General features: G+C 46.7%; 1 protein-coding gene across 2 annotated transcripts in view; it reads left to right on the top strand.

Moving 5' to 3' along the window:
• The first annotated feature begins 3481 nt into the window (after window positions 1-3481).
• The window catches only part of MGAT1 (mannosyl (alpha-1,3-)-glycoprotein beta-1,2-N-acetylglucosaminyltransferase), a 25201-nt gene continuing 19909 nt past the window's right edge, over window positions 3482-8773 (top strand). The window contains exon 1 of one of the 2 annotated variants that reach the window (XM_011951706.1): window positions 3482-3622. The gene's annotated coding sequence lies outside the window, so the exon portion shown is untranslated. Of the gene's footprint in view, window positions 3623-8444; window positions 8515-8773 lie in introns of those variants that run through there. The other variant, XM_011951704.1, reaches the window with a different exon arrangement.

Here is an 8773-nt window from a genome sequence, read left to right as displayed (position 1 = left end):
TACTTACTTTTCCAATTGTACTTCCTTACTTCTTTAACAGGAAAACAATGTATCCTTCTTGGGATGCCTATTTTTCTATTTTCCATTAACCCACAAACTTGGCCCTCTCAGTTCAAACTTGTACAATTTGTAACCAAGTTTCTAACATTCTCTTGGCTGCATCTCTTCTCTAGGGATTTCGTTTACTGGAATCTACAAATTTTACTCAGATTTTCGCCGAAAGTCCTGCCTCATTCCCTGTATCACTTATCTTTTCAAATTTTCTCAAAATGTGGTAGGCAAAATCTTCATCTTGTAGCTCCCTTTTTTTCTACCCCATTTTAACTTTTGATTCCATAGCCTCCCTGGGAAGACCTCCTCACAGTGCATCACTGAAACCGGAGTTTCTTCCATGGCTGCTCCCGTCTACTTCATCCCTGCGGCTGCTGCACATCCACCCAAGTCCTCTCAAGACACTGCTGTGGGACTGAGAAATAGGAAAAGGAGGAAAGCCATGGACAGCCGTGCCACAGTGAATTCCAATACAGGGCAACAAAAACTCATGCTGACAGCGTACTGCGGTTTCGAGGAGAGTGGCATTTGAACTGGTAATAAAGTCTGAGGACATCAAGGACTGAAGGGAGAGCTACTGCCCTGGGCTGAGGGAGGGAGATGAGTCTGGGGTCTCTGTGTCCCTCAGGCCAGCCATCCCTGACCTCTGGCCTGGAACAAACTGCCTGTGGTGTTCTATGCAGTGCCAAAGCCCAGAAAACGACAAATCATGTTTTTTTACTTGGAATATTCTCCTCACCTGGGTTGCAGCTGAGTAGATCTGAGCCACTGCATATATTACATCCAGTTCCTCACTGAAATTTCAATTGTTTTTCACCCACTCGAGAAGGCATGGCAGAATGTAAGCAAGTCAGCTTGCTGTGCCCACAGACATGACCTCAAATGGGTTTGATTTATTTAGTCAGGTCAGTCATCTGAAAAGGTCAGCCCTTAGCAGTTCCTGGGAATTAATCAGTGGTGTGACACAATGCAGCTGTGATTGCCACAAACCATTGACAACTGGGCGGTGGCAGGCACAGTACTAGGTTATTAACCCCCAGCAGCCTGTGCCCCCCTTTTTTTAAAAACTTGCCTTGAATGCCAATGAGTGCTTGCTGGGGCGTTAAACAGTCTTGAACCTACATTCTTGCATTGTTTTGGAAGGCGTCCTGTGTTGATACTGAGTGGGGGCCCATACAGACCACATTTTGTCACAAAATAAGGCAGAAAAGAGTGAATCATACACCTGGCAAAAGATCAGAGAACTGTGCTTCGAAAGATTAATAGATGTGTTTCCCTTTTTATGATTAATGAAGATTATTACTGACAATTATTTAAAATGTTTCTAATAATTACAATGGTTGTTCTGGCTTAAAACTCATTTCACAAAAGATAAAGAATTATACAGTTCTAATTAAGGTTTGGGAGTAATAGTTAAAACTGGTTTTCCCAAGGTACTTTTCAGCTGTTCCTGCACAAGGAGATGAGTAAAGAATTTGCTCAGGGTCTGTGATGAGCTGGACACTGGAATGAGGACCAGAATCCAAGCTCCTGACCCCAGACCCAGCTTAGATGATAAGGAGCTTAAATACTCATACTGGAGTTTGGTTGTTCTCGAAGAGGGATTTATGATCCCCAAACCAGGAGCTCCTTTCTCCCCTGGTTGCTTTCAGGACCTTGTGCTGACGCACCTACTCCCAGGAGGCAATCCTGACTGATTTTACTGCCCTCCAAACCAGTCTTTATGTCAGCACTTTTGAACCGACTTTAGTCTTTTGTTTCTGTTATTTCTTAAGAGTGAATTTCCTTTCTCCATGTGACCTGAAATATCTTGAAGGCAAAAGACACTTCTATTTATGATTGTGCTTCCTTGACCTTCCTCTCCCACCCTTCTCCCTCTGTACCCCTCTTCCTGCCTCCCTGCCGCCCCTCCCCTTCCGCACACAAGTGGAGGCCCAGTGCAGGAAAACCTCAGCCTCCTGGCATCAGGAAGGTTTCAGATTCTCACTGGTAATGGACACAACCCCTCCGGAGGAGCTGGGCTGAAAAATTACTGACCTGGACAAATGCTCCTGATTCAAATGTAAATTCAGACTTAAAAAATAGACCTGGTGATATTCAGAACTTACAATATCGTTTAAACAGACTGGCTTTCTCTGTGAAGATCACTCTTTAGGGGCCCTGAAAAGGAGAGGCCAGGTGGGAAATGCGAACTGCTTCCTCAGGGAGGAGAGTGCAGGGCTTTCCACCAAGTGCCCCCTGGAAGCTCAATGCCTAGCAGCGCCGGGCGCCTTCCGATTGCATCTGCGAACCTAAAGCCCTCAGATGTTTATGCAGCTCTTTGCAGTTTTAAAAGGGTTCCCACACACATGGTTTCACCTGATCCTCATGAGTGCCTTGCCAGGGGTGAAGGCCAGGTTTCACTGTCCTCGCTGTATGAAGAGGAAACCAGATCCCTGGAGTCCACGGAAATGAGAGGAGCCAGGATCTGAGCTCACACATAAATATTCATTGAATTCAACTAATACAGAAATATATGATTATTTTAAGGTAAACAGAATGTCCTTAAGAAGCTCATAATCTAATTGTGGAGAAATGTTCAAAATATTTTTTATTTATTTATTTTTGAGATAGAGTTTTGCTGTGTCACCCAGGCTGAAGTGCAGTGTTACGTACTCCACTCACTGCAACCTCCGCCTCCCGGGTTCAAGCGATTCTCCTGCCTCAGCCTCCCTACTAGCTGGGATTAGAGGTATGTGCCACCACGCCTGGCTAATTTTTGTATTTTTAGTAGAAATGGGGTTTTACCATGTTGGCCAGGCTGGTCTCAAACTCCTGACCTCAGGTGATCCGTCCGCCTCAGCCTCCCAAAGTGCTGGGATTACATGCGTGAGCCACCGCACCCAGCTCCAAAATAAAAATAATTAAAATAACCGTACAAGGAATGAATAAGGCAAGAGCAGACATACTTCATTCTGAAATGAGGCAAGACAGTGCTGTGAAGTTTTAGGGAACTGAGGTAACTTTTATCCCATGACTGAACTGAACTGAAATTTCTGTGTCCTTCACCCCACCCCATTCCAAGTTTCTGCTGAGTATTCTGGGTTTTGCTAGAATTCCTTATGGCACATAAAAAGTCTTCAGCTCTACACCTTAGCCATGGTGATGTCTGGGCTGGTCACATCATCTTCAGTCCTGTATTAACGGTGCAACTCAGGGCCAAAACAAAAAAGAATTTTTTTTTTTTTTAAATTTAAAAAGTAACAGGAAACATGAAAAGGGGGAAGAGGAAAATTTGTCTTCAGTGTTCCAGGAAAAGTCCACCCTCTCCTTCTAGGGGTGGATTTTAGTGGATCTAATGAATCACACATGAAAAGAGACGAAAAAGCGGAAGGAGTTTCAGGAGAGTATTGACCAGGTCAAAGGAGAGGGTGGGGAAAAGAGCCATGAAATAATTGGGAGACAAACTTTTGGGGGCTTTTGACTGACTGGATGTGGGAATGTTGTGGAAGACTTCTGGCCTGCCATTTCCTGAGAATGTGACTGCTGAGAGAGGAGCTGGGAGGAGCACTGCAAATTTCGCTTTGGACACGTGAGTCATCTGTGAGGGGACCAAGTTGGGGAGGCAAGCAGGGAATTAGACATGTGGGCCTGGAGCACAGAGAAGGGGCTTCAGCAGGCGTATTTAGGTGTTGCCATGGTTCCAATGTTCCCTCCAAAACTCATGTTGAAATTTAATTCCAAAGTGGCAGCATGGCAAGGTGGGCCCTATAAAAGGTGATTGGATCATGAAGGCTCTATTCCCACTAATGAATGGATTCATCACGGGAGAACTGGCAGCTTTGTAAGAGAGGAAGAGAGACCTGTGCTAGCACCTTAGCATGCTCAGCCCCCTTGCCATGTCATGCCCTCAACCCCTCAGGACTCTGCAGAGTCCCCACCAGCAAGATGGCTCTCACCAAATGCAGCCCCTCAACTTTGGACTTCTCAGCCTCCAGAGCTGTAAGAAATAAATTTCCTTTCTCTATAAATTACCCAGTTTCAGATATTCCCTGTTTTTAATTTTTGATTTTTTGAGACGGAGTCTCACTCTGTTGCCCAGGCTGGAGTGCAGTGGCGCGATCTCAGGTCACTGCAACCGCCGCCCCCACCCCGCGGTTCAAGTGATTCTCCTGCCTCAGCCTCCTGAGTAGCTAGGATTACAGGCACCTGCCACCACGCATGGCTAATTTTTATATTTTTAGTAGAGATGCGGTTTCACCATCTTGGTCAGGTTGGTCTTCAACTCCTGACCTCGTGACCCACCCACCTCGGCCTTCCAAAGTGCTGAGATTACAAGTGTGAGCCACAGCACCTGGCCTCAGTTTCAGATACTCTGTTATAAGCAATAGAAACAGAGGAAGTATCTTTGACATGGAGTGGATACTGGAAGCCATGTGACTTCTGTGGGATCATCTCGAAAGAAAGTGTAAAATGAGAAGACACAAGGGCCCAGGAAAGAGCCCTAGGGAACTCAGCATTTGCACAGCAAGTACTGGGTAAAGGGAGAAAAGGGAGAAGCCTGTCAGGAAGCTGAGGAGGAGCAGCCAGAGGAGGGGAACCCAGGAGAGCATGCTGATATGGGAGTCAGAAGTGTGTCAGAAGAAGGAAGCAGCCGACAATGTCAGAAGCTGCCAAGAGGCACAATAACATTGAGGGAGGAAGTGAGTGTGGTTGTTTCTTTATGGGCCAGAGTTTTAAAATACCAGGATGAAAGGGCACCTAACAAATAGCAAATACACTAACTTTTATATTTTGTACCTACCAGACTTCAGACTAAAAAAAGCACAAAGAATACTTGCCAGAGTAGGGAGAAGCCCAGGAAATTAGAAGATATCCAGTTTCTGAAATAAATTACAATTATCATCTGAATAGTGTGAAAAAATATACACCTGAAAAAATGTGTGAAAATGGCCAAGAAAACATTTAAAATCAAGGTCACTGGGGGAAGACTTTTACCGCCAGTTATTAAAATTTACTATCAGCTGTACTGACTAGAACAGCTGCCAGAATAGATAATTCAACAAGCCAAGATGGGAAGCCCGGAGACTTGAGCTTGGTGGGGACCGTACGTAGGCCCTCTGGCTACCTTCTTTCTCGATAAATAGGTCACACGTCTAACTCCCTTGCAATTAGGTTCACCCACTCAGGTGCCCTTGAGTTAGACTTGAAAGGCAGAAGACAGGGGAGGCCATTTTCCTGCTGCTTCTGATGTAGATGAGAGGCTTCCATAGGAAAGAGGGTCCACCTGTATAAAGAGCCCAACAACCATATTCTCCAGATGTTCAGTCCCTCTTCGCCCCCCCAATCCAAATGACAGTCTGAGAGACTGACCATGGAGACTCCACCTGCTGGTCCTCCAGGTGGAGTAACTGATAACAATAATCTCTAGCTTACTCCTAAGTGTTTATTCTGAAGGCAGAGAATGTACAGCAACATCAGACTTTTGGCCCAGCTAGCGCTGACTATGCAATATCAAAATTGCACATAAACAGACTTAAAAAGCAAACGACAAACTGGGAAAATGGCTGTAACATAGGTAACAAAGGGCTGATATTCTATAGAGTTCTTGCAAATGAATAAGACAAAGATGAATCCAAGTAGGCAAAAGATATGCGCAGGCAATCTGCGAAAGTGATGCATAAAAACAGGTTCAACGTTACTAGTAATTAGTGGAATAAAACTTAAAAGAACAATGCGAAACCACTGTTCTATCATATTAACAAAGATGACAAAAAATGGTGTGACAGTGCAGGGTGTGGAGAAAAGTTGATGTCGAAGCTGTGCCGTCTTTCTATGTCTTTCACATTAATCAAATGCCTTCAACAACGAGCACCCCTTTTGACACGAGTTCCTGGACTTTATCCTTAAAAAAAAAAAAAAAATGACGTGCACATAGATTTAGCTACAAGTAATTTTGCAAAAGTGAAAAGTTGAAAACAACCCAAATGTACAAAAATAGGGGAGATAATTATGGTACATTTGTATAATAGTATGCCACTTGGTCATTAAAAATACCATAGGAGTATATTTTTCATAGGCTTATTTCTGGCTGCTGGTGTTACAGGTGGTTTTTGCTTTTTTATTTTATTTATCATTTACTACTTTCCTGTAATTATTGTACATTTTTAAATAATAATGTATTAAAACTGGCAATTATATGGTGAAAAGGAGAGAAGTGCATTAGTAAATTCTGAAGCAACTGAAATTGTAACTGACCATTAATAAATAAACATCATTACATACTAACATTTACCTTAAACTAGATTTCATTTTTCTACTATGGGAGGAAAGACCTAAAATACAAATTGACTCGAATTATAGCAAATAAAGTTACAATTCAGGAATATCTGTCTTTGAACTGTGAAATTTGTACCTGTTATATGTGTGTGTGTGCGCGCGCGTGTGTGTAAAAAATATTTGGAAAGATATCCACTAGTTTAAAACAGTGGTTCCTTTCAGCAGGGTGGGATAAGAGGGGGACAGGAGACAATTTTTCGTTTACACAGCTCTGTATGACTTGTTATAAAATAAGCACGAAAAATCGAAGGTCACTTAAGTAAAAATGGTTATAATTATGAAAATACTTAGAAATATGTAAAGTCTCTATTGTATGATTAGAAATCATAATGCAAAATATGTATACTGTACTTGCAACTATGTTCATATATTTCCATGTGAGAGAAGCCTGAAGGGCAATACTCTACAATGAAAATAGTTGTTCAAGTTAATTCATTCGTTCATTTATTCCATAAATGTGTGCTGAGCTGCTACTATGTGCCAGGCAACTGTTGCAGGCACCTAATCAAAAGTCAAATGTGCCTCCACTCAGGGAACTTAAATTCTAGTAGCGGGAGACAGACAATACATGGTAAACACCGCGAGTATTTTAGGAGGTGGTAAGTGAGTGTCGTGGGAAGAGTGGAGCAGGCCAAGGGAGACTAGCAGTGCTCTGGGTCAGGGGCACGTTTAAATAGGTTGGTCAGGAAAGGCCTCACTGAGGTGACACGGGAGTAAAGATTTGAAAGAGCTGAAGAGGTCAGTCCTGGACACGCCTGGACGGGGGTTTTACAAGCAGACAACAGCCAGTGCAGAGGCCAGTGCAGCTAACAGAGGCGGCGGACAGCAGGTCAGATAGCTAGGCAACCAGTGGGTTGTCCGGCTCTGCGGCCATCGTAAGGACTCTGGTAAACTGAGGAGCCGCTGAGCAGCGTGGAGCACAGAAACCACAGGATCCCTGCGGCTGCTGCAATGGAAACCCAGCGACTGGGAGGGTAGGGAGGGCAGGGAGACCTAGGTGCTCAGGTGAGGGATGAAGGGGGTGCGGACATGCTGAGGCGCTGCATCCTAGACACAGATTGAAGGTAGCGTCAACAGGATTTCTAGTCAGGTTGTGTCGAGGGTGTGAGAGGGTGAAGCTGGCTCTTCTGGTTCTGGCCTGAGTAAATGGAGCCGCCATTAATGCTGATGGGAAAGACAGGTGGGCGGAGCGGGTTTGGAGGTGGGGGAAGAAAGGGTCTTACTTTCTTCTTCCTTGGAATAATATATTCCAAGCAAATATAATTAAGCAATATATATTTTCTCCTTTAAGAAAATTCCAAATATTATGGTATCGTTCCAAAGAAAAACACCATTTCAAGAGTCCTGACGCAGCAACCATTACATTCCCAGTAACGGGAACGTTCAGTCAGTCCGTGCTCCGGAGAAATTCCACGACAGAACACAGGCCGGGCCGAGATCCCGTCGTTCGAAAAGCGGGGCAAAAACGGAGGCTGCAAATCCATGCCCAGTCCTGGTAAGATGCTCGAAAACGTCGGGAGAGAGCTGCACAGGAACTTCAAAAACGAGAAGCGGCTCCTAGGATTCAGGGTGAGGGAAAACCGCGGGGCACATGTGGAACTCGGGGTCCGACGTCTGAAGGAGCGGAGGCCGCTTCCGAGGAGCCCGGGGCACCACGGGAACGGCCGCGCCGGCCAGGCCGCCCTCCTCCCGGCAGCCTCGGGCAGGCCGCTCCCGCGCCGCGACGGCGGGCCCGGCCACAGCGACCAACAGCACCTGTCAGAGATGCAGCGAGAAACGGCCGCGATGAACGAAATAAAACCTTCCTCCACTACTGGGACACAGCTCGCGTCCGAGGAAGCAGCACACACAGGCCGCGGAGCTTTCCGAAAGGCTTCGCGCCAGGACCCGCGACCAGCACAGGGGCCCCCACCCCTTTTGAGAAGCCGGGTCAAGCGGGCCGTTGCTGGGCGACCTTTGGGCGGAGGCAGAGGGCAGGCCTGCCCCGCACAGGTTCCGCCCCCACTTCAGCGTCCTCGCCCCGCCCAAGCCCCGCCCAGCACCCCAAGGGCCAAACCCCCGCGACGCATGCGTGGTTCTCCCCGCGCGCCTCCACCTGCCGTGCGCTTCCGCCGCTGGCCAGGCTCTTCTGCCCCTCCCCCTCCTGTACGGCCGCTACTCTGCGCCCGGCTTCGTTCTCACAACCTGGTTCTGCCCACACCTGTCCTTCAGCCTTGTGAACAGTGGCTGTAGAACAATCTCAGGCCCTGCAGACCCACCTCCCTTGCTCCCGTGGTGGCGGTGGTGAAGGGCTGGGGACGTGGGGTAGAAAAATCGGCGGGATGTGGGAGGCCGCAGTGCCGGGGCCCACTTCCGGAGGACGGGCGGAAGTGGCTGCGGTGGATGGTGGGAGGGGGGAAGGAGT

Source organism: Colobus angolensis, unplaced genomic scaffold (assembly GCF_000951035.1).
Source record: "Colobus angolensis palliatus isolate OR3802 unplaced genomic scaffold, Cang.pa_1.0 Scaffold325, whole genome shotgun sequence".
Classification (NCBI taxonomy): domain Eukaryota; kingdom Metazoa; phylum Chordata; class Mammalia; order Primates; family Cercopithecidae; genus Colobus; species Colobus angolensis.
Note: the sequence above shows the minus strand (reverse complement) of the source record. Positions and strands in the feature narration are given on the sequence as shown.